We start from the raw sequence: 21154 nt of genomic DNA, 5'->3' as shown, positions 1-21154 counted from the left end.
ATTAAGACATGGTTTGAAGTTGGTTTATTATATAGAGTGGTTTGTTCCAAAGTTCATAACCACAGTTTCTCAATTTGGATGAAACAGGAAACTAAAGTTAATGAAAAACTTCCTGATTTGTATGTCGGCTCAGGTGAAGGGAGAAGCAAAACAATTGGGACTGGCCATCATGCTTGTTCATATCTCGGTTTTTTAAACTGAGATATCACCATCTGAATTATGATGAAGAAGATAAAGTTTAGTGGGGCCTTTTAGTTATTAGCCCCCTTCTTTACAGATGCTTCAATACACTGTTTTTGTGTATACAAAAGGAATACTGAGTGAGCATGCTGTGGGGGTTTATGCACAAACATGTTCAAAAATAGTTCTCACACATTACAGGGAACATAGCAGGAACACACATGGCATAAAGGCATGTGCTCATGATTGAATGCCCTATTATGCTTCATGACATTTATTGTCAAGAATTTAGGGTCACAGCTTAAAAAGAAGAGCATAAGAAGATGCCCAGCTCGCAGAATAGACTTTATACTATAGGTGGGCATTTTCCAGCCAAAGGCAACCCTTCCCTTCTTAGCAACTTTCCAGGGGCCACACACCAGGGGCAGGTGGGGCCAGAGGCAAAATGGGTCAAATAACAAATGTTGAATGCACTTTTTGCAGTGGGCTAGTTTCTCCTCAGGGATGCAAGTGGTGCTGTGGTCTAAACCACTGAGCCTAGGGCTTGCCGATCAGAAGGTCGGCGGTTCAAATCCCCGCGATGGGGTGAGCTCCTGTTGCTCTGTCCCGTTGCTCAAATATTTTATTGGGAGGGCCAAAGGAACCTAGGAGTTGGTTCCTTTGAAGCTTTGAAGCCTTTCCTGCCTCCACTATTTTCAGGGGCTGGGAAGGAGGAAAAAGAAGATTTACAACAGTGGTTTGCGGGAGGTCACAGCTTAGAGGTAGATGAGGGGAAAAGTTGGGAAATAACAGGAAAGGAGGAGCAGGCAGACCTGGACACATTGTCACTAGAAAGCATTCCAGACCCACCATCTCCCAGAACCCGGTGATCCTTAAAAGTAGGAGAGCAAAGAGCTCGAAGACAGAGGGCTCGTAGCAGAACCCAAAAAATGAAAAAGTGGGAGAGGCCAGGGTGGTGGAGATTCACTCGGGATAACACCATTATCCAAGAGGCTGGAGTCTATAGCCTCTCTCTGTAAAAGAAAAAAGGAGAGCAAGAAACTTTTCCTTGGCCTTATAATTTCCTGGGCAACCAGCCGAGAGCCGCTGACAGCACAATGACAGCGATTTGTCCTCATGTTCAAAAAGATGCATTGCCTTTGGCAGCGGAGGATACAAACAGCTATAATAGCTAACAGCCAATGCTAGACCTACCCTCCATGTTCTCCTTTTAAGCCTATCAGTGGTCATAAGCACATACTGTGGCAGTGAATTCCACATGCCAAGTATGCCTCTTTTTATAAGCTTCAATAATGCTCACAGTTCCCAGTATATTTCCTTTAAACTCAAAGCATATATTTCTGGTATAATTCCCAAATGTAATCCCAGCTCATGAAATACACAAGTTTAATGACCTCTGAATGTGATTAATTCCATACATACAACTGGAGGAGTAAGAATATTTAAGGGGGGGGAAAGACTTAAAACTAATAATAATACCAATCAAAGTTATCTACCAATAAGAACCATGCTTCCTATACACCTTAATCTAATACTACACATCCTAACTAAATTCACCTGGCCTTTTTCAAGATGCAACAGATACACTCCTTAAGAAAAACACCTCAGTAGGATTTAACTGCATGCCCTGATTCCTGTTGGGTGCACAGGGAATACAGAAAGGGAGCTAAATAAAGTCGAGCAGTCTTGCAATCTGTAAGCATTACATTTTCTCTACGCTACAGCGGAGACCGCATCTTGAATCAAACCAGGAAGTACTTGATTATGAGTTCAAGGCTGCAGAGTATTTATTGTAAAATAAAAACCCTGTGTCACTACTATAGCATCTGTATTCATCAGATACTCACCTCCTTCCATGAAAAGAAAAGCTGCTTGTAAATCCACAGTGGCAAGAAAATTATATTTTAAAAAAATCCTTTGGATGCAAAACACCAAAGAGAGCAGCTGCTGAAAGCACCCAGCCAATGCAGAGAATCTCAGTCTCACAGCAAATCCTGCAAAAATGCATCTCGCTCACTTGTGTGGATCTCTTTATTGCAGTTGACAAGGGCTCGCCCAAGGGACAAACTTGTTGTTCCATAAAGATCCTTAAACACGAGAAATTGATAAAACATTTAATCCAGCCCCTGGTATCAAATGTCTTCTTTTGCCATTGATGGCAAGAGAAAAATCTATTTGCCAATTAAATAACGACATTCAAAACTATCCTGTATATTATATCTCTTAATGCAGTTTGGCTGCCCTGGAATGTATCCAAGAAACTAGATATTTTACAACATTAAAGATAATTCAATGCAATTTATACTGAATATGTCGGGGGGGGTTGTGCTAATCAGCATTGCTTGCATTTTATAATTTAAGCAAGAAAATCTGGAGACAAAATGCTGTTTAACAATACTGCAATTTGTTGATGTTTATCTATCGCATACTATTTCCTACAGACAGGTTGAAATCAGACTGAGTCAGTAGACCCACTGAAATCATAGTGGGTTCCTTGAGCCCATTCTTTCAATGGGTGATACCCACCGTTAGTCAAAGGGTAATCACCCACAATCCAGATCTAGATGCACACAAACCATCTTCTATAGCTGCCAGAAAAGCCAGATTCTTTTTTAAAAATCCAGCATGGAGAAGGAGTGATCTAATAAAAAAAGACGCATACGCTATGACTTGCTCATGTGCAAGCTAACTCAACAACTTGTTGCCACTTGCCTCAATTTGGGAAAAACATTTGGGTAGTCCAATATGCATATGGAACTCCCTAGAGGAGATTTAGCATTCAGTTCAAAGTTGGGAAAATAATATTGAAATATACTTGGAGTTGTGTAGTGATTTCATGCTCTTTATTGCAGCTCATAAAGACAGCAAATGAATTTCCCCCCAACCCTCTGGCTTTATATACATTATTTACACAACAGGTCCAGTGTGATTGGCTGATTCTGCTTCCCCCCTGGAGCCTGATTGGGCTGCTCCTGCAGGCCAATCAGGTTGTTGCATTCTAGGATCCTACCTGCCTATTGTTCTAGGATCCAAGCTCAGTACATAACAAATATATTCACACAGAAAGATTCCACGTCCATTCCGATCCATACAGTACAGTAGTAGAGCTTTTTAGAATAGATCAAGAACAAGGATTCATTGTTTGGTTTTCTAGGTGTCACTTAACTGCAACTATTATCATCCGTGACTAATTGGGCATTCTGGCTGGGCAGTTAAGAGGCCAGCAAATCTATAGTTGGAGGCCATCCCTGCTTTAGAGTCTTGCAAGATAGCACCTGTACACAAAATTAAGCAACTTTTCATTCTGCCGCCTCTTATCTAGCAAAATGGCTGTGCTAATTCTAAAACACAGAATAACTCTTTGCCTGCTTATCTGTAGGCTTCATTCGGACTACTCTATAGCAAGCAGTTTCAGGACTGGGGGTCGGGGGCAGAAGCAAATACATTTGAGATTAAAAGGTTTTTGAAGCACAGTGAATTAAGCATATCAGAGGGCTGAAATGGATCAGTAAGTTCAAGCGCCAAGCAAGCATCTTCCAATGTTCTTTAAAGATGTTCCACGGGCAATGTTCTCAAAACTGCAGACTTCTCTGGGGACAAGATGGGTATCATTAGGAGAACTCCTCAAAGTCTAATGCTCCTAGTTGCCAAATGTTTTCCCCATCCTAACCAATTATGATAGAGAATAATATTAAAAAATTAAAAAATAATTGATTTTTTATATTCAGCTATTATATTGTGTATGCAACAGCAACCATATTTCTCATATATATATATATATATATATATATATATATATATATATATATTCTTTGCCATTATAAGATCGTTTACTTTGATCTTCTTGAATGATCCACATAAATGTCAAACCATGTTATTTTCTCATTTTTTTATTCTTCTCCAATAACTGTCAAAGATTCTTAATGTGCTGAAGTATGCATTCATATTCTGTTGCTACGCATGTGTTCATATTTTGTGCAATCGATAAGGCTGCCCTTATAGAATTTAATTACTTTTTGCAGCAACTCTCTTTAGAGAGGCTTTTTCAGTGCTCCATGCCAGCAACAAGGCTGGACCTGTACCCTGTGACATGTCAGCTTAAAAGCATTGTTAGCCCAGGTTAATTGGGTTTTATTTTTTTGTTACCTCGGGGAGCTGTAGTATTAATGTGCCAATTCTAAAGAAATTAATTACCCTCATTTCACAGACCTTTATAATATCCAGAGCTTATCACAAAGGAAATGCTGTTCATTTTTTGTTTCTGTCTTATTAAAAAGTAACCATCGCAGTCTACTGAGCTGACTTTTCTAGGGGTGGGGGAATAGGATTCATTTGATCTGCAAAGAAAATGTAGTGGAATGGAGCTGCCTCCTGAAGCAACACTATAACCCAGTGCCCTTATTTGATTCTAGGACTGCCACTTATAAATCACTAAAAAAAGAAAGAAAGGCAAATGGGCACAGAGTTTTGCATAAAGTTAGCACATGCTGAATTATACATATAGATGCAGATTTGGAAATGATCGCTATAATTTAAATAAGAATATAACATATCTCACCATAATGGAGAATACTATAACCAGGTGATCCATGTGATCATAGAATTGTAGAGTTAGAAGGGACCCTGAGGATCATCTAGTCGTACCACCTGCAGTGCAGGACTATGCAGCTGTTCTGTACAGGGACTGTACCTGCAACCCTGGTGTTATCATCACTAGGCTCCACCAACTGAGCTATCCTTGAGACATCTGCTGTCCAAGTGTTAAATATTGGTGGGGAACATCAAGGTCTCTGCACTCTCTCTCCTTAGGTTTCTTTAAACCTTTAAACCAGACTTCAACTCATTAAAACAGAGGATCGCCCTCTGTAAACTAGGACGTAAGGCCACACTTTCTGTTTTTTTCAAACTCTACCCCTCTCCTAGAGGACTTCCTTTGAAGAACATCAGTATCGCTGATGCAGAAGATCTAGGGGCCCCTCCAGACCCCAGATTTTTATTGTGAATTTGTGATTATTTATGCTCATAACACAACTCCACTTTTTACGCTATTCGTGCCCTCAAAAGTTTGTTTACAATCAGTGCATGCCCCACAACCTCCTACTGAAATGCCACAACTTCTTATACTTAAAAAATAATATTTATATCGTTTTCAATGTTACAGATTATCAAAGAACAGTAAAAACAAACCAAAACCATCACCCCACTCCTCCCCAGGAGATGAGATTACAGATTACAGTGAGGCCAGCACCCTTAGAACAACACAATTCCAGTCACTTATCCAAATGAATAAACCAATCCTAGTTTAAAATTACACTAGCCAGAAAATACTGTAGTGTTGAGTGAGGTTCCGCTGTGTCTTCTCTTTAGCTGTATACATAATAAAGGCATCCCAATCCGTTGTGAATGTGTCCTTTGATTTCAAACCCCACGCAAGCTTCCATTTGCTAGCTATTTTTTCTATCACAGCTAACTGCCACGCTTTCTTATACTATAGACTCCTTTGAGAAGTTTCCAACAATAGACTGCAACTACAAGCCTAGCTGCCTACAAGAGATGACCTATAAGATGATTGAAATGAAGGTTTGGCTTATCGCCCATGGATAGGTTGCATAAAAGCTAGCTCCAAAGATTTAACAATGTTTTGTCCTGTTACGGCAGGAACGTCCCCAAATACTGACTCCCAAAATGTGGCCCCTTTTTTTAGCTCCCGCCCCCCAATGTGCTGGTGTGACCCTATAGCCATCCTCCAATAAATCTGAGTGTGAGTGAAGTTGCTACGAGCTAGTCTGGCTAGTGTTAAGTACCGCATCTGCAGAATTTTAAAAGCAATTTCCTTCAGAGAGGCCGAAACCGATTTGAAGGGAATTTTTTCCCAAGTAGCAATCTAATCGGCTACATCTACGCTTGCTAGCCTGACTCCTACATGAGCCACAGCCCATTGGCTATGCTGCTCTCCACCAACCAGACCATGCTCCATCCATGTTGCTGCTGCTAAAAATCTTTCTAAAGCAGTAAGTTCCTTCAGAGATTGTGGGTGGCACTGCGGTCTAAACCACTGAGCCCCTTGGGCCTGCCAATCAGAAGGTTGGCGGTTCACATCCACGCAACGGAGTGAGCTCCCGCTGCTCTGTCCCAGCTCCTGCCAACCTAGCAGATCAAATGCATGCCAGTGCAAGTAGATAAATAGGTACTGCTGCAGCAGGAAGGTAAACGGCGTTTCCGTGAGCTCTGGTTTCCGTCACGGTGTTCCGTTGCACCAGAAGTGGTTTAGTCATGCTGGCCACATGACCTGGAAAGCTGTCTGTGGACAAACGCCGCAACCCCATAGTCTCCTTTTACTGGACTTAACCGTCCAGGGGTCCTTTACCTTTACCTACATAGCAATGTCCATAACGTAAGTAGAACTATCTACCAGTGTCTGCTTTTTCAACTTACATCTCTGTACAGATGCAAATGGGTTTGCGTAACTAATGTCTGCGCTTCCAGAAGTTGTAATAAGTCGCAATAAATGTTTCCGTTTGCCTTTCTCCATTCTCCCCCACCCACATCATTTGTCCACAAGACCACCCCTTTGACTGAACTTAACCATCCAGGGGTCCTTTATCTTACCTTTACCTTCCTGTTTGGTAACACTCACAATGGGATACCTAACTCTCTGAGCTGGGTTCTCTGCAAGTCTCTTCAGAGTGGTTTCAACTGTGTGAAGAAATCCTGTAGTTCACACAGTCCGCCCACCGTAACTTTTAATACCAGAAATGTGGCACCATGAGGAAAGCATTGCAGAATAGTTAAAGCAGAATAAATCTACCACTAATGCACTATTATTGTGTCAAGGACATGTTGCGGAATACAGTCACCATAAAACACCACTCTTGTGAGGCCCTACAACCACCTTGGGGGTATTATAGGTAGTTCACCTGAGCAATCCTTGCAAAAGCTTTCGAGGACCCAGCTGCAAAAATGGCAAAGTAGAATTATTCTTTGTTAGTGTTCCATGTACTCAGCCTTTGTTAACAAGGTTTTATGAAGCAAAGTAATTCACTCTAAAACAAACGTATTTAGTATACTTCTGCATTGGTGATTCATGAGAAAAGAAGCCCTGGTTCTTCTTTAGCTCTGCACTAAATTTAGCTTCTAAAGCTGTTTGTTTAGTAAACAAAATGGTCGTTGTTATGCTGTATTATGATTGCTCTTCCTTCCCATGGTTCATGGTTATTTATATGGGATAGGAACCGGACTGCCAGTGACTAAGCTGTATATGAGCGTCTGTTCGCTTCTTTTACTTCTCCCCGGTGGGCAAATTTTTCTTATAAAATATTCCTTACAAGTCCACTTTAAATGCAAGGCAACTGCAGGCCGATTCTAAGATTTACAGAGCAAGCATAAAAATGCTTAAGGTGGAGCACAGCTGTTGCAATGTCACAAACGTATGACATTACTTAGCATTATGGTGAGGTCATTGATGGAAATGAATTCAGATAAATCAGCACGTTATACCGAGGTTGTCAGCCAACCTGGCAGTACTAGGGTAAAGACTTAAGCCCACTGAAAAGCTCTGCGGAGCCAAGAAATCATTTATTTGCTGTTAAAATGGATTGCCAGACTTAGCGCTTAATTAGCAATAGGAAGGCTTGATTCCCACATTTTTCCACATTCTGGATAACTTTGCTGCTGATCACTTCTGAGACATGCAACTTATTGGCTCTCACCTTTGAGGGGCAGCAGATTCTGAAGAAACATCCACTGCTGGTGAAAAACTGCCTTGTGGCAACTTTACTACACTATAAGATGAATATAGGAATGGGGCCTAGATAGCAGGCCCTCCAAGTGTCCCTATTTTCCAGGGACAGTCCCAGATTTACAGACGCTGTCTCAGATTCTGATTTGATCCTGGAACATCCTGCTTTTCCTTAGCACGTCTCTATTTTCACTGGAGAAATGTTGGAAGGGTATGGAGTTATGTGACCCCTAAGCTAAAGAGATAAGTTACTATACAACCTTTAGAAGCCATCTGAAGGTGGAACTGTACAGGGATTGTTTTTAATGTTTATTGTTCTATTATGTTTTTATATATGTTGGAAGCTGCCCAGAGTGGATGAGGCAACCCAATAAAATGGTTTGGGTATTTTTTTTACTATTACAGTGGTACCTCGGGTTAAGAACTTAATTCGTTCTGGAGGTCTGTTCTTAACCTGAAACTGTTCTTAACCTGAAGCACCACTTTAGCTAATGGGGCCTCCCACTGCTGCCGCGTGATTTCTGTTCTCATCCTGAAGCAAAGATCTTAACCCGAGGTACTATTTCTGGGTTAGCGGAGTCTGTAACCTGAAGTGTCTGTAACCTGAAGCGTCTGCAACCTGAAGCGTATGTAACCCGAGGTAAGGTAAAGGTAAAGGGACCCCTGACCATTAGGTCCAGTCGTAGCCGACTCTGGGGTTGCGGCGCTCATCTCGCTTTATTGGCCGAGGGAGCTGGCATACAGCTTCCGGGTCATGTGGCCAGCATGATTAAGCTGCTTCTGGCGAACCAGAGCAGTGCACGGAAACGCCGTTTACCTTCCCGCCGGAGCAGTACCTATTTATTTACTTGCACTTTGACATGCTTTCTAACTGCTAGGTTGTAACCCGAGGTAACAACATATTATTATTATTATTATTATTATTATTATTATTATTATTATTGACGTCCCTATTTTCAGCAGAGAAATGTTGAAGAGCACAAGACAGCAGTGATAGACTTCTCTCTAACACTGACACCATTGCTCATGCAAAATCTTAAGGTGTAGTCCTGGGCAAATCATGCTCTCTCAGTCTTAGCGTCCCATTTGTAAGATGTGGAATGAATGAAGATACTGAACATCTATTTAAGTGCGACGAACACTGCCACACATGCAGAAGCTTTAGATTCTTGCTTGTGTGTTTCACAGCTGCCTCAGTACTTCAAGCTTCAAATCTAGCTTGCCAAGTGGGGAGCAGGGGATTGCTGTGAAATAGTCCAATGGCCCAATACACATTAATCATGCAACTGTCTGGATCACAGCCAGGATTATTGCAGGGGGAAACGGAATGAGGATGAAGGACCAGAAATATAATAAGGAGAAATATTAATTTATTCATTACCCAACATCCCAATCTAGTTTCTGGAGTTTATTCTGATTACTAACTGATCATATTATCAATTTCAAATTAACCATGTAATCAAATGACTTCACAATAATCTAAATAATTTTACTTGTTTGCATTGATATATCGCTAGTTTATCAGAATTGAGTATCTGTGCTGTTTTCATTACTATATATTTTATTTTCTCCACAACAGAAAGCAGTAGTGGTTTAGTTTCTTCTTCTTAATCAATAATAGTATTTTCCATCCCTTTGGGTTCTGATCTCAGATATTATAGTCTTTTACTGAGTTCAAAGCCTTTAAGAAGAGTGAAATCCATTCCAAAAATATGTTGTGGTACGTTAGGGATGCATAAAGGTTTTTTGTGATTTCACAATGAATACATTAGCTTTAACATCTATTCTCCTGATAAGTCCTTCTGAGGTGGTCTCTACTTTCCTTTCACAAACATGGATACAGCCAGTAAGAGACTCTTCACTATGATTAATGGGCTCCCATTGGACATACAGAAAATTTCCCAGCCTGGTTCCCTTGAGAATGCTCCATGACATGGATTTCTAGGCAAAGCTAGATTAAAAGAGGAGGAGCGATAGCTATAGTCCACCTACCCCACAGCCATCAATTATATACAGTGATAAATCAAAGTTTTCAGCCAGAACAAAGACTTGTGTGGCAAACAAACAAGGGTGTTCACAGCAAATTGTTTTGAAGCAGAATATAACTCTTGATAGAGACAATGGGGCTAGGAAAGCCACTGTCAATATTGTGATAATGTGCTGTTGATTTATGAAGAATTAGACACAGTGCATCCAATTACTGCAGAATTAACTGAAACAGAAATCAGCAAAAAAGAAAATCAGGGCCTTGTCGCTTCTCTTTCCCCAACACGCCTCCTTTCCACACTGTTGAAAGAAAGCAACTGAAAAGATTTATCTTTCCTTAAATTCTTAGGTGCTATGAAGTTTTATTAGGAGCATTAAGAAAATTTCCAAAGGAATTCTTTCATATGTGCACACAACTTTCCTGGCCATTGTCTGTTTTCCAAGAAGAATTTGTGCAATCGACTCATATTCTTTCAAAAAAATGAAACATGCCTCGTGGTTCACACTCCCAATTTGTTTGTGTGACCATATGATGATTTTAAGACTTGTTTAGAATTTACTACTACTGTATATATATTTTAAATAATCAGTAGTGGAGACAACTCCAGGGATATGATGTGCAAAATAAAGAAAATGAGTGTAATAGCTTTTATCTTAATTTAAGAACAGGTCAATTATTCTTTAGGGGGTTCCATTTGCCCATTTTGTAAAACTGCAAGTGGATTTAATGTGCCTGAAAACTGGAAGAATAAATCTGGCTTGAATCACACAAGAAACTGTCCCTACTCTGCTTTCATCCTGAAACCAGAACTCCTTTTAATGCCTGTGGGAATGTTGGTGATGAAAAGAACATATGGAATTTAAGACCAATCCATACACTACTGGCAGTGGCCAGAGGGCCGTTTCAAGATGTCAGAATAAGGCATGATCAAGCCAAGCCAATCCTTGCCTCCAACTTAAGGGGCACAGAGTTGTCTTAAGATCAGAGGACATGAATTGCAGACAACAAGCTTCTCCTCAGCACAAAACTACCTTCAGTTGAGTCTGAATACGGCAAAAACGCAAGTATTGTTCACCAAATCTTGATCAAGTCCTTCCTAGAAAGCTTATAAAAAAAACTTAAGATTTTAGGAGAGTTTTCAAGGGACTGGACAGTTTGATCTTAATGTGGGGGGAAACTGTTCCATTCACATTTTAAAGCAAAGCTACTGTATCTAATTCACATTTCTCAAGACAACATGCAAACCAAAATGCGTGAACTTCAAAATTTTGTCATGCAGTTCTCCAATGGCAAAACAGGTTTTAAAAAAAGCATATATTAGGGCAAAGTGTGTACCATAATAAATATGTTAAAAATGCATATTAGGGGGAAAACACTTGCTAAAAAATGTGTATTGGAACAAATGTACATGCAAACTGACACAGAGAGGAGATAAACTGATTTTAAGATTGGGGTTGGGAGGAAATAAGAAAAATGGAGTGATACCAACAATGACACATTCGTCTATTCCTAAGTGGAGCTTTTTGATTATCAGGGACTCTTTTCTCCCTGTTGAAGTTGGTATTCCTTGGTCATCTGTGCACAAGCACATCACATATGGAAATACTAGTAAACAGATGCTCCCTTCTTCTGGCTCCCTTTGAATCCAAGCTCAGGATTAAAAACAAACACCTGTTAATCATGCGGAATCTCCTTAATAAGTGGTACCTTGGGTTACATACTCTTCAGGTTACATACGCTTCAGGTTACAGACTCCGCTAACCCAGAAATAGTACCACGGGTTAAGAACTTTGCTTCAGGATACAAACAGAAATTGTGCTCTGGTGGCGCGGCAGCAGGAGGCCCCATTAGCTAAAGTGGTGCTTCAGGTTAAGAACAGTTTCAGGTTAAGTACGACCTCCAGAACAAATTAAGTTCTTAACCCGAGGTACTACTGTAGATACTTGCTCTAACTGGATGGGAAATCATGTCCTCCTCCCAGAGAGCACGCGTCGCGGTGAGATTACCAAGACTGACCTCACTGCTGTTGTGGGTGGGAGCGATTGGATAGTCACAACAATCCGATTGGTGGTCCCTCGGTTGCCGAGGTAAATCGGGCCAATGGGAACATTTCAAGCATTAACTGAGGGACCCATATATACCACTGCACGTTGCGTTGAGCTTCCTCTTTTTCGCCTTGTGCACTGGATCACTCGCCCACCCTCCCTCTATTTAGGGTTCATTATGACCTTGCTATGCTGCTGTGGGTCATCTGTTCTTGGGACAGGGGCCTGGTAGGAATTTTCCCATTTGGCTGATTGGCTGGTGCCACTTGGGTTTCGCCTGCCACATAGCAAATCGCCACAACTTTGTAAGGTTTGGCAGTTAGGCATTGGTTCAAGGTGTGGTCGAGGGGAGGTTGGAGCACCTGCCCCTCCCAATGCGTGAAAGGGTATTCCGTTAAAGGAATCCAGGGGCTCGCCTTGTTTTTGTCCGATCCCCTTCCAGGGGTTAGGGCCACGCCAGAGCCCCTGGGAGCATTTGGGGTGAGCTTGAGTATGAACCTGGTCCAATGCTCCCCCAGGATGTTTTCCCTTACTGACGTCTGTCGGAGTCCAGCTCAGATGCAGCCAGTCAGGAACCAATGCCTAAGCAAACCACTCATGATCTGTAATCAATAAAGTTGTGGCCAAAATTATGCCAATAACCTTAAACTAAATTCTGTGTCAATGGTGTCATTATTTATTGGGGGAGGTCTTGGGATCTTAACACTTAACACCAACTCCATCCAACTCCATACCTTCCATATGGTATTAACTGGATAGTTAGATACAGTGGAACCTCGGTTGTTGAAAGTAATCCGTTCCAGAAGACCGTTCAACTTCCAAAACGTTTGACAACTGAGGGGAATTTGTGAAAAAAGCAACTAAAAATGCACTTAATAACAAAAACAACACATTCACAACCGTAAGATAACAATCCTTGCCTGAGAGGAAAGTAAAAAATATATGTGAAACAACTAGCCCCTCTGATTACCAATAAATGTAACCTCCAAACTTTGCTGGACTGATATTGGGGATTCTAATGTTCAATTCCACCCTGCATCCCACCCGCAGCTGCACACACCTACACACACTCTTGTCCCCAACAAAGGAAATGTTATATAGCAAGGCACATACCTCCACATGCAGTGGAAATGCCCCCAAACTCAACTCTTCTGGACAGCAGTCATACAAGAAATAAGCAAAATAACTAAACAGATAATAGAAATCACCCCAGAACTGGCCCTACTGCACATCTTCCAAGATAACAATGCCCACTCATACTATAAAGAGCTCATAACCCACCTACTCTCAGCAGCCAGAAATGTCATAGCCATGAAACTGGAGGGACCTGTCAGGAATAAACATGGAACACTGGTATCAAGTAGCATGGGAAACAGCCTTACTAGAAAAGCTAACCAATAGACTGACATGGGGAGAAATAGAAGAGGATGCCTTCACTCCCGTATGGCTCCCCTTTATTACATACACAGCCCAACAAGACAACATGAACCCACTGACAGCATACAATTCAATATGGCTAACTTAACCCAACAACCCCCTTCCTCACACATGCACAAACAAATCCCACTGCAACCAACCAAAGACAATCAACCACACCCTAGGTCACCCCAACCTAACTCACCACCAAGGAAACACAACAAGCAAATAGAAAGAGAACCATCCCAAGTGATGCTAACACAAAAACCCCACACATAAGCTTTACCACCCCACCCACCCCTCTTTTCTTCCCAACTCTATACTGCATATCACACCAATGTCTCACAACAAATGTGAAATGTGGGGAACCCAGCAAGATGGGTGGGGTATAAATAATAAATGATGATGATGATGATGTAACTGCTATGTAGAAAACGCAACCTAAAGAAAGAGACAATGCATGTGCTTTTGTGAACGAGGAAAATATTTAATAAAAATTATTATAAACAAACAAGCAACTTGTTATTCTAACTGATGTTGTTATCCTTTACAGAAATCAATAAAGCATGAACATCAACAAGTTGCTCAGGTACTTCATGTTAAAATTAGCGTTAGTGTTATTATTAAATCAGCACAGTGTCATTCTGGGGTTTTCCCCTCCTGGCAAAGGTCAAATGAGCACAAAGCTTCTTTAACAGCCGGGAAGTCTTTATTTTTAATCTTTTCCAGGGACGAGCTGTCACTTAAAGACAAAATGTCAAACTTTAAGAACTCCACATCCGTTTCAAATCAATAGAAACTGCAAGAGCTCAGCACTTCTGAAAATAGGGCCAATTATTTAGTTCTCTAAATATGGATTTAAAGTGTACCTGCTTTCACTAACACTTGAATGAGAAATAATGCCTGAACAGGGGTTATGGTTTCTTTTCTTTAAAAAATGAGTTTTTATTAAAGAGTTTTTGTGTTACAAAACAAACCGATAAACAGGGAAGGGTACATCTACCATCTCCACTTCAATTCATAGAATCCTTTTCACAGTTTGTTTACATTTAGTGAGAGACACTTATGTCATAGACATATTGTGGTTTTGGGGGAAAGGGAGTGGGAGAGTGGGGAAGAGATAGGGGGTATTGTTATTTTGTTCTATTGCAAGGGCTTGTGCTGTTAATGTGATAAAGAGGAACCATATCGGGGTGAAGGTGTCCTCCTTTGCTTGTCCCCGTGCTAGTTTGAGTTTGTTGGTTAACTTCTCTAATAGGGCAGTTTCCCATACATTTTGGCACCAGTAGTTTATGTTCACTCCTGAAAGGTCCTTCCAGTGTCTAGTTACAATATTTCTAGCTGCTGAGAGTAAGTGACTTAAGAGCTCCCTGTCAAATGTGTGTGTGGTGTTGTTGTTGTCCAGGAAGATATTTAATAGGGCTAGTTCTGGAGTTGCTTCTATTATTTTGGAAATTTCTTTCAGCAGCGATATCCAAAAGGATTGAACTCTGGGGCATTCCCACCACATGTAGAGGTACATGCAGCCTCTCCAGCATTTACATGAGATTTCAGAGTGAATCAGAGCCAGCTTCTGTAGTGTTTGGTACCATCTATACCTAAGTTGTAGAACGAGTGCTCTTCTTTTGGATTTAAATGGTGGTTTAGACCATAGTCCATAGACAACTTGGTAGGGTTTAATTCATATCCAATGCCATATTCCCATTGGTTTTTGTGGTGAGGATTTGTAGTGTCTTGGAGAAGTATTTTTATATATTGTAGAGACCACCCCTTTCTGTGGTCTCTGTGGTTTCTGTGAAAGAAGTAGTAACTTATTAAACAGGCCTTATGTAAAGGGAGAAGAGGGGGAAGAAATGTGTGGGCTGAATTTCCTGCCAATCAGTTCATTGTATAACCATGGGATTTAGTACTATGGGAGAAACAGGAAAGCTTTTCCATTCACTTTCTCCACACCATGCTCAATTTTATAAACCATGCGCTCCTCTTTAGGTGCCTTTCCACCCCTGAATAGCTGATATGGTTGGTTCCCTTTTTATGCACCTTTCCAGAAGTACAATATCCTTTTTAAATAAGGCAAATGACCCATTTGTAAGTTGTTCTAAACTGTTTTTAATATTGTGTTTTTATGTTGTAACCTGTCCTGGGACCTTAGGGGTGGATAATGAATGATGGTGGTGATAATGATGTTACTCATGAATAAAGCTGAATTTGCCTGAACACTCATTTAAAAATAGGTACATGGACACGGCATGCGTTCAAATCCAACCCACAATGACCTTTCCATATTGACCAGGAAAGACCTGCAGGGGGCTTTTGGTCATGATTGCTTCAATGGGAATGAAACCCTGCCCACGACCAGGAGACCTGCATTTTCATGGTCCCTGATTGGACCAAGACGTATACTAGAGGTTCAAGCGAATGCGAGCAAAAGCCCCCTGCAGGCCTTCACTGTTCAACATGGGATGACTGGAAACTGAACAATGCATATGGAGACACTGAGGAAAGGGCTTGCACAGGCCTGTCCCAATTCTCATTTTTAAACACTGTGTATTCACAGCAGAGCATGGCTTAAGTGTAGTTAGAATTACAGGCTTGCATCTGACTCTATAATAAGTAAAACCGCCTCGGAACATTAGGGTCCCCCTAACAGAACAATGTTGTCCAACCGGGTTCCAGGGCCATAGTGCTGCAGTTGCAGTCACTTTCGGGAAATTATATAATAATTATCGCTGTTTAACTGCTCCTTGCAATTTTTCTGTACAGCAGTCTGAAACTAAAAAGGGTGAAAACATAACTCAGATTCATAATTAGTGGCTTTCAGATAATCAAAGTGTGACACACTATTAACACAAGCGCACTAGAGACCATTAAATGCAGTTTAAACCATTTTTATTAAATGAAATGAGCTTTTACAGGCAAGATGTTTCAAAGAGATCGTGGTATATGACTTGCCTGTGCAAATGAGCTTTCCTTCCTACATGCTTTTTTTTAAAAAAATGTGAATACGAAGCATTTTGAGAGCACATTTAACCCCACAGAAAGGTATGTTTTCAGTGTGGCCCCATAAATCATTCTTTTTCTCCAGTGCTAGTACATATTTCAAGAAACTAATTCCAAATGCTTTTAATACTGAGAATAGATAGTTCTGTCTTCTAGTAAACGGGCATATCACAATTGAATCTCCATTGTGGCTCATACTCCTATCAGCCAGCATATCCTGTTTAACCATGTTCCCATTCTTCATTCTATGAAGTACTTCTGGACTGCTGTATGCATTATATGGTTCTTAAAATAATGAGATTGATTTATTTATAAATGTCATATTGGAGTAGGGATGGGTGAAATCCTAGAGTGATAGCCACCTAAGTCAGAGTAAACCCAGTGAACTCACTGGACTTACGCTGTTTAAATTAACTGATTTCAATTAGTGTATTCTGAGTGTGAGTAAAATCCCCTTACCTCATTTATCATCATCATCATCATCATTGTTATTATTATTAAATTTCTGTCTGAAAATCACAGGGTACTTTGCAATAGAAAAGCACAAAAACAAATCTTATAATAACAAAGAAAAACAACAACACCCCCTCCACACACACAGTTTAAAAACCATAAAGGCAAGCCCTGATTTGTGGGGGGGTTGTGTTTCGGGTCATTGCGTGCTTGCATGAAATCATGTGCAATTGAAATAGCCTGCAAACCCCCCGCCCCACCATTTTAGTGATGTCTTTTATGACGTTTCTGGGTTAATTTTGGGTTTGGTGCTTTGCGCATATGCACAATTGTGCACATATCTGTCGCGCCTTATACAGTGATTGCCCATGGATTTTTTAATAAGCCAAAGGCCTGGGAGAAGAGTAGTATTTTTACGTGGCACCTGAATATACCGTATTTTTCGCCCCATAGGACGCACTGGCCCATAGGACGCACCTAGTTTTTTTGGGGGGAAATAAAGGAAAAAAAATGATTTTCCCCCCAGGTGCGCTGCACTAATCCCGAAGCTTGGGGCGTGCGGAGCTCAGCGCGCCCCAAGCTTCTGGGTGCCGGAAGGTCTCCGCTAGCCATGGGAGAGCTGCGCAACTTCGCGCGGCTCTCCCACGGCTAGCAGACCGCTGCGCTAATCCCGAAGCTTGGGGCGTGCGGAGCTCAGCGCGCCCCAAGCTTCTGGGTGCCGGCAAGGTCTCGGCTAGCCGTGGGAGAGCTGGGTCTCCCACGGCTAGCGGATAGCTTCCTGAAGCCTGGAGAGCGAGAGGGGTCGGTGCGCATCGACCCCCCTCGCTCTCCAGGCTTCAGCGAAAGCCTGCATTCGCCCCATAGGACGCACACACATTTCCCCTTCATTTTTGGAGGGGAAAAAGTGCGTCTTATAGGGCGAAAAATACGGTATGCAACAAAAGCGTCAGACAAGCCTGCTTGGGGAGAGCATTCCACAAATGGGGAGCCATTGTAGAAAAGGCCTGTTCTCATGTTGCTACCCTCCGGACCTCATGTGAAGAAGGCACACTAAGAAGGCACATCTCAGAATATGTTTGCAGGATCTGAGTTGGTTCATACGAGGAGACGCAGTCCTTGAGTCGTTTTAGGGATTATAGGTTGAAACCAGCACTTTGAATTGGGCCCGGAAACTAATTGGCAGCCAGTGAATTATTATTATTTTTTAAAAAAGCAATACCTAATTAATTTCGTTGCGTCAGATTGTCATTGTCCGAGACATGTTTCTCTGAACCAATAAATTTCATAATGTGATCTAAAGGCACCTTAGTGAAGCTATACAGGTGCTGGCCTGGTCAGTGCTTGGATGGGAGACTGCGTGGAAACCTACATTTAGACCACTTTGAAATCCAGGAAGGAAGGAAAAGCAAATAAATAAATAAATCTTAAATCTAAGATAAATCCCTTTTGCAACGGCAAGTATTTTTTACATCTCATCAGGAGACTGCATTGAACAAAAGCATCCTTACTTTTAAAATCTGTTTTCACTACGTTAATACCCACAGCAGCTCATTTCAGCTGCAGAGCCACCACGTTGATGAACTTTGTGTACAAGAATATTAAATTTCGAGAGCATCCATCTCTTCTCCCAAAGGGATCTACCAGGGAATGTAATAGTCTATTTGTTTTTATATTGATCTGGTATCCACAGACAACTTTCATCCTCTCGGAAAATGAGAACTCCAAAAGAACCAGCCAGTTTCACTGTAAAAATACTTCTATTAAGATGTGGAAGACTATTATTCAAAAACTCCTACAAGATAAGAATACGCCACATAGCCGGCCTAGACATGCTACTGGCTAACGATCCATCTTGCTATCCTTTTACCAGGTTTGGAGTGACAACTAAATTAGCTCATGGAAAAACCTCCTGTAGGTGGGGGGGGGGGGAGAGACCTGGCACATAAAGTACATTGTACTCAGAAAGCCCAAGAAATAACTGGCGATGGAAGGTGCCGCCCACCCTTAGGTGAAGAATGGCACACAGATACAAAAAAGACCTACAAGGAAAAGCAAATAGAAATAGAAATATATAATTGCAATTTAATTGGTTTATTAAGTGGCAAACATGAACCAAACTATTGGGATGCTGATCTGGGCAGGACGATTAATGGTGGTTCCCTGGAAAGAGAGCGAGGTCCCAACTAAAAAAGATTGGCAGCTTAAGTTGACAGAATATGCACAACTTGCAGACATAACATAGAATAAGAGAGCAAGAAGAACATACGTTTAAAAAAGATTGGAAAACATTTATTGAATATATGGGAAATAACTGTGTACAGCTGAAAATGAGTTAAGATAAATTCAACAGTGTAAATCCTATTTGATGGATGTAATAATGGAAAACCAATTGGAATTGTTTTTGTAAAATATGCAGGGATAAAAGATATGCAAAATGAACCAAGGAAAGAGAAGAAGGCAAGTCATTGATATTTTAAGTATGTAAATTGTTTATTTGAAATTGTAAAACAGAAAAATTAATTACACACACACACACACACACACACACACACACACACACTGGTTGTTCCCTCCTGGGTCATGGTTAAGAAATTGGAACATATTTCTTCTAATAAGGTTCCCCTTAACCCCAAATCTGAAATTGTTTCTTAAAATGTGCTTTAAATTCCTGGTGAAATAGCTTAGTTAGGGAACAGTTAAGGAAAGTGGACTTTTCCTTTAAATATGGTTTTTAAAGGAGCAATTTTTAAAGAGACTACGAGCTAGTTCACAAAGAGCACACCTTTGAACTTTTATCATTGTTGACAGTAGTAATCTTATATCTACGAATGCGTAAGATACCACTTGATTTATAAAAAAGCTAGTCCCACGTAGAGCACATAGTAGCAACCCAACTGTGAGTTTACCAATGCATGGACAACTTTGGTCAAACTATCCCGATCCAGTAACAGTCAGATCTGCCTTACCAACCAACGTTGGCAAAGGCACCCCAGGCCATCACCTCCAGCGACAGAATTGGATCACTGAGCACCCCAAGCTTGTTCCTTCATGGAGGATGCTTGCAATGCCTGCTTACCTACAGGCTGCTGTTTTGCAACGTGCTGAAATTGGAATACACTCAGACAGGGGTGGGGGAGATGTTGAATTAAAGATGCAAAGAAATGCCAGAGGTTTCACTGCGCTGCAAAAGAAGGATGCGATCCCCCCACCCCCAAAGAAGGCTGATAATAACCCAGGAACAGCAGGTATTTTCTGCTACCAGCAAGCAGTTGGCATGTTGTGCCTAGCACATCTTTAATCATAATAACGAGTTCTTAGTAAGCATGATAAAATAGGTTGGAACTGCTACCATTTTTTAGCTGTCATTTAAATCATTTGCTGAAAGCCGAATAACATTCCTAGCACAGATTTTTGCACTGAGTATACTTACTGAACAACTTCAGTTCACGTGCCTGCTAAATATAACGTTACGTTTTAATCCTGCAGATTGTTAAGTAGTCATCCCGTAATACAGCGATGAACTGATAATAATAGAATGACAGAATGTTTTGCCATGTTTTTAGAGAATAAAAGTAGTATATTCTCTATTCAGCAAGTCTTTATAAGGGGATATCTGCAGACTGCTTCGATGCATGTTGACTTGAAAGCAAACCCCAGTGTTCAATGAGAATGATTCCCAACAAAGTGTGCATAGGGGTCTCCACTTTTAGCTTCATTGAGATTAATTTTTTCCTCATTGTCACTTTCAGCCACTTCTACAAAACTGCAGTTGGCAACTTACTTATCTAATTACGGGGGGGGGGGGGGCAGACTAGAAAGGTTTTGAAAGATCTGGTCTTTGTCATTATATACAACATTAGATGAGGGTACGTCAAGTTCTCCTTTTTGAGGAAGAGAGACCATTCTGACACTAACATCTACAGGGAAAAGTACCCTTCCCAATTAAGTAGCAACACCAAGAGAGCCTGCCGATCTTTGTTAAGGGTCTATGACCTGTAGGCCACGGTGGTTATTAAAATGATTCCTCATCCTTTCCACTTTATTGAGATAATTTTGCAGCCTATCAGCTCATTGTGTATTTGTCAACTCTTTCATCCAAAATACACAATGAGCTGAACCGAGGGCTGACCTCCGAGGAACCCTATTCAGCAATTCATATTCCAGTCATTATTATCTTTGAGTGTGGTTTTTACACCAAATGTATATCCATATTCGAAAGCCCTTCGCATTTCTAAAACTTACATATGAGGATACCATGAAAGATGAGGGACTGGAGTCAAGATATAACATAGAACTTTATTACCTACCCCCACCTTGATATTTTAGTTATAGACC

General features: G+C 41.0%; 1 protein-coding gene across 9 annotated transcripts in view; it reads right to left on the bottom strand.

Annotated features, from left to right (window-relative positions):
- Window positions 1-21154, bottom strand: part of LOC310689957 (uncharacterized protein) — a 621685-nt gene that overhangs the window by 516066 nt on the left and 84465 nt on the right. For 2 of the 9 annotated variants that reach the window (XR_014517727.1, XR_014517729.1), the window contains exon 4: window positions 7038-7132. The exons of the other annotated variants lie outside the window; for them this stretch is intronic. The gene's annotated coding sequence lies outside the window, so the exon portion shown is untranslated. The remainder of the gene's footprint in view (window positions 1-7037; window positions 7133-21154) is intronic. 9 annotated transcript variants of the gene reach the window in all.

This window comes from Podarcis liolepis (assembly GCF_965112155.1).
Source record: "Podarcis liolepis genome assembly, chromosome: 12".
Classification (NCBI taxonomy): domain Eukaryota; kingdom Metazoa; phylum Chordata; class Lepidosauria; order Squamata; family Lacertidae; genus Podarcis; species Podarcis liolepis.
The sequence above is the reverse complement of the archived record's forward strand: the minus strand, read 5'-3'. Positions and strand labels throughout refer to the sequence as shown.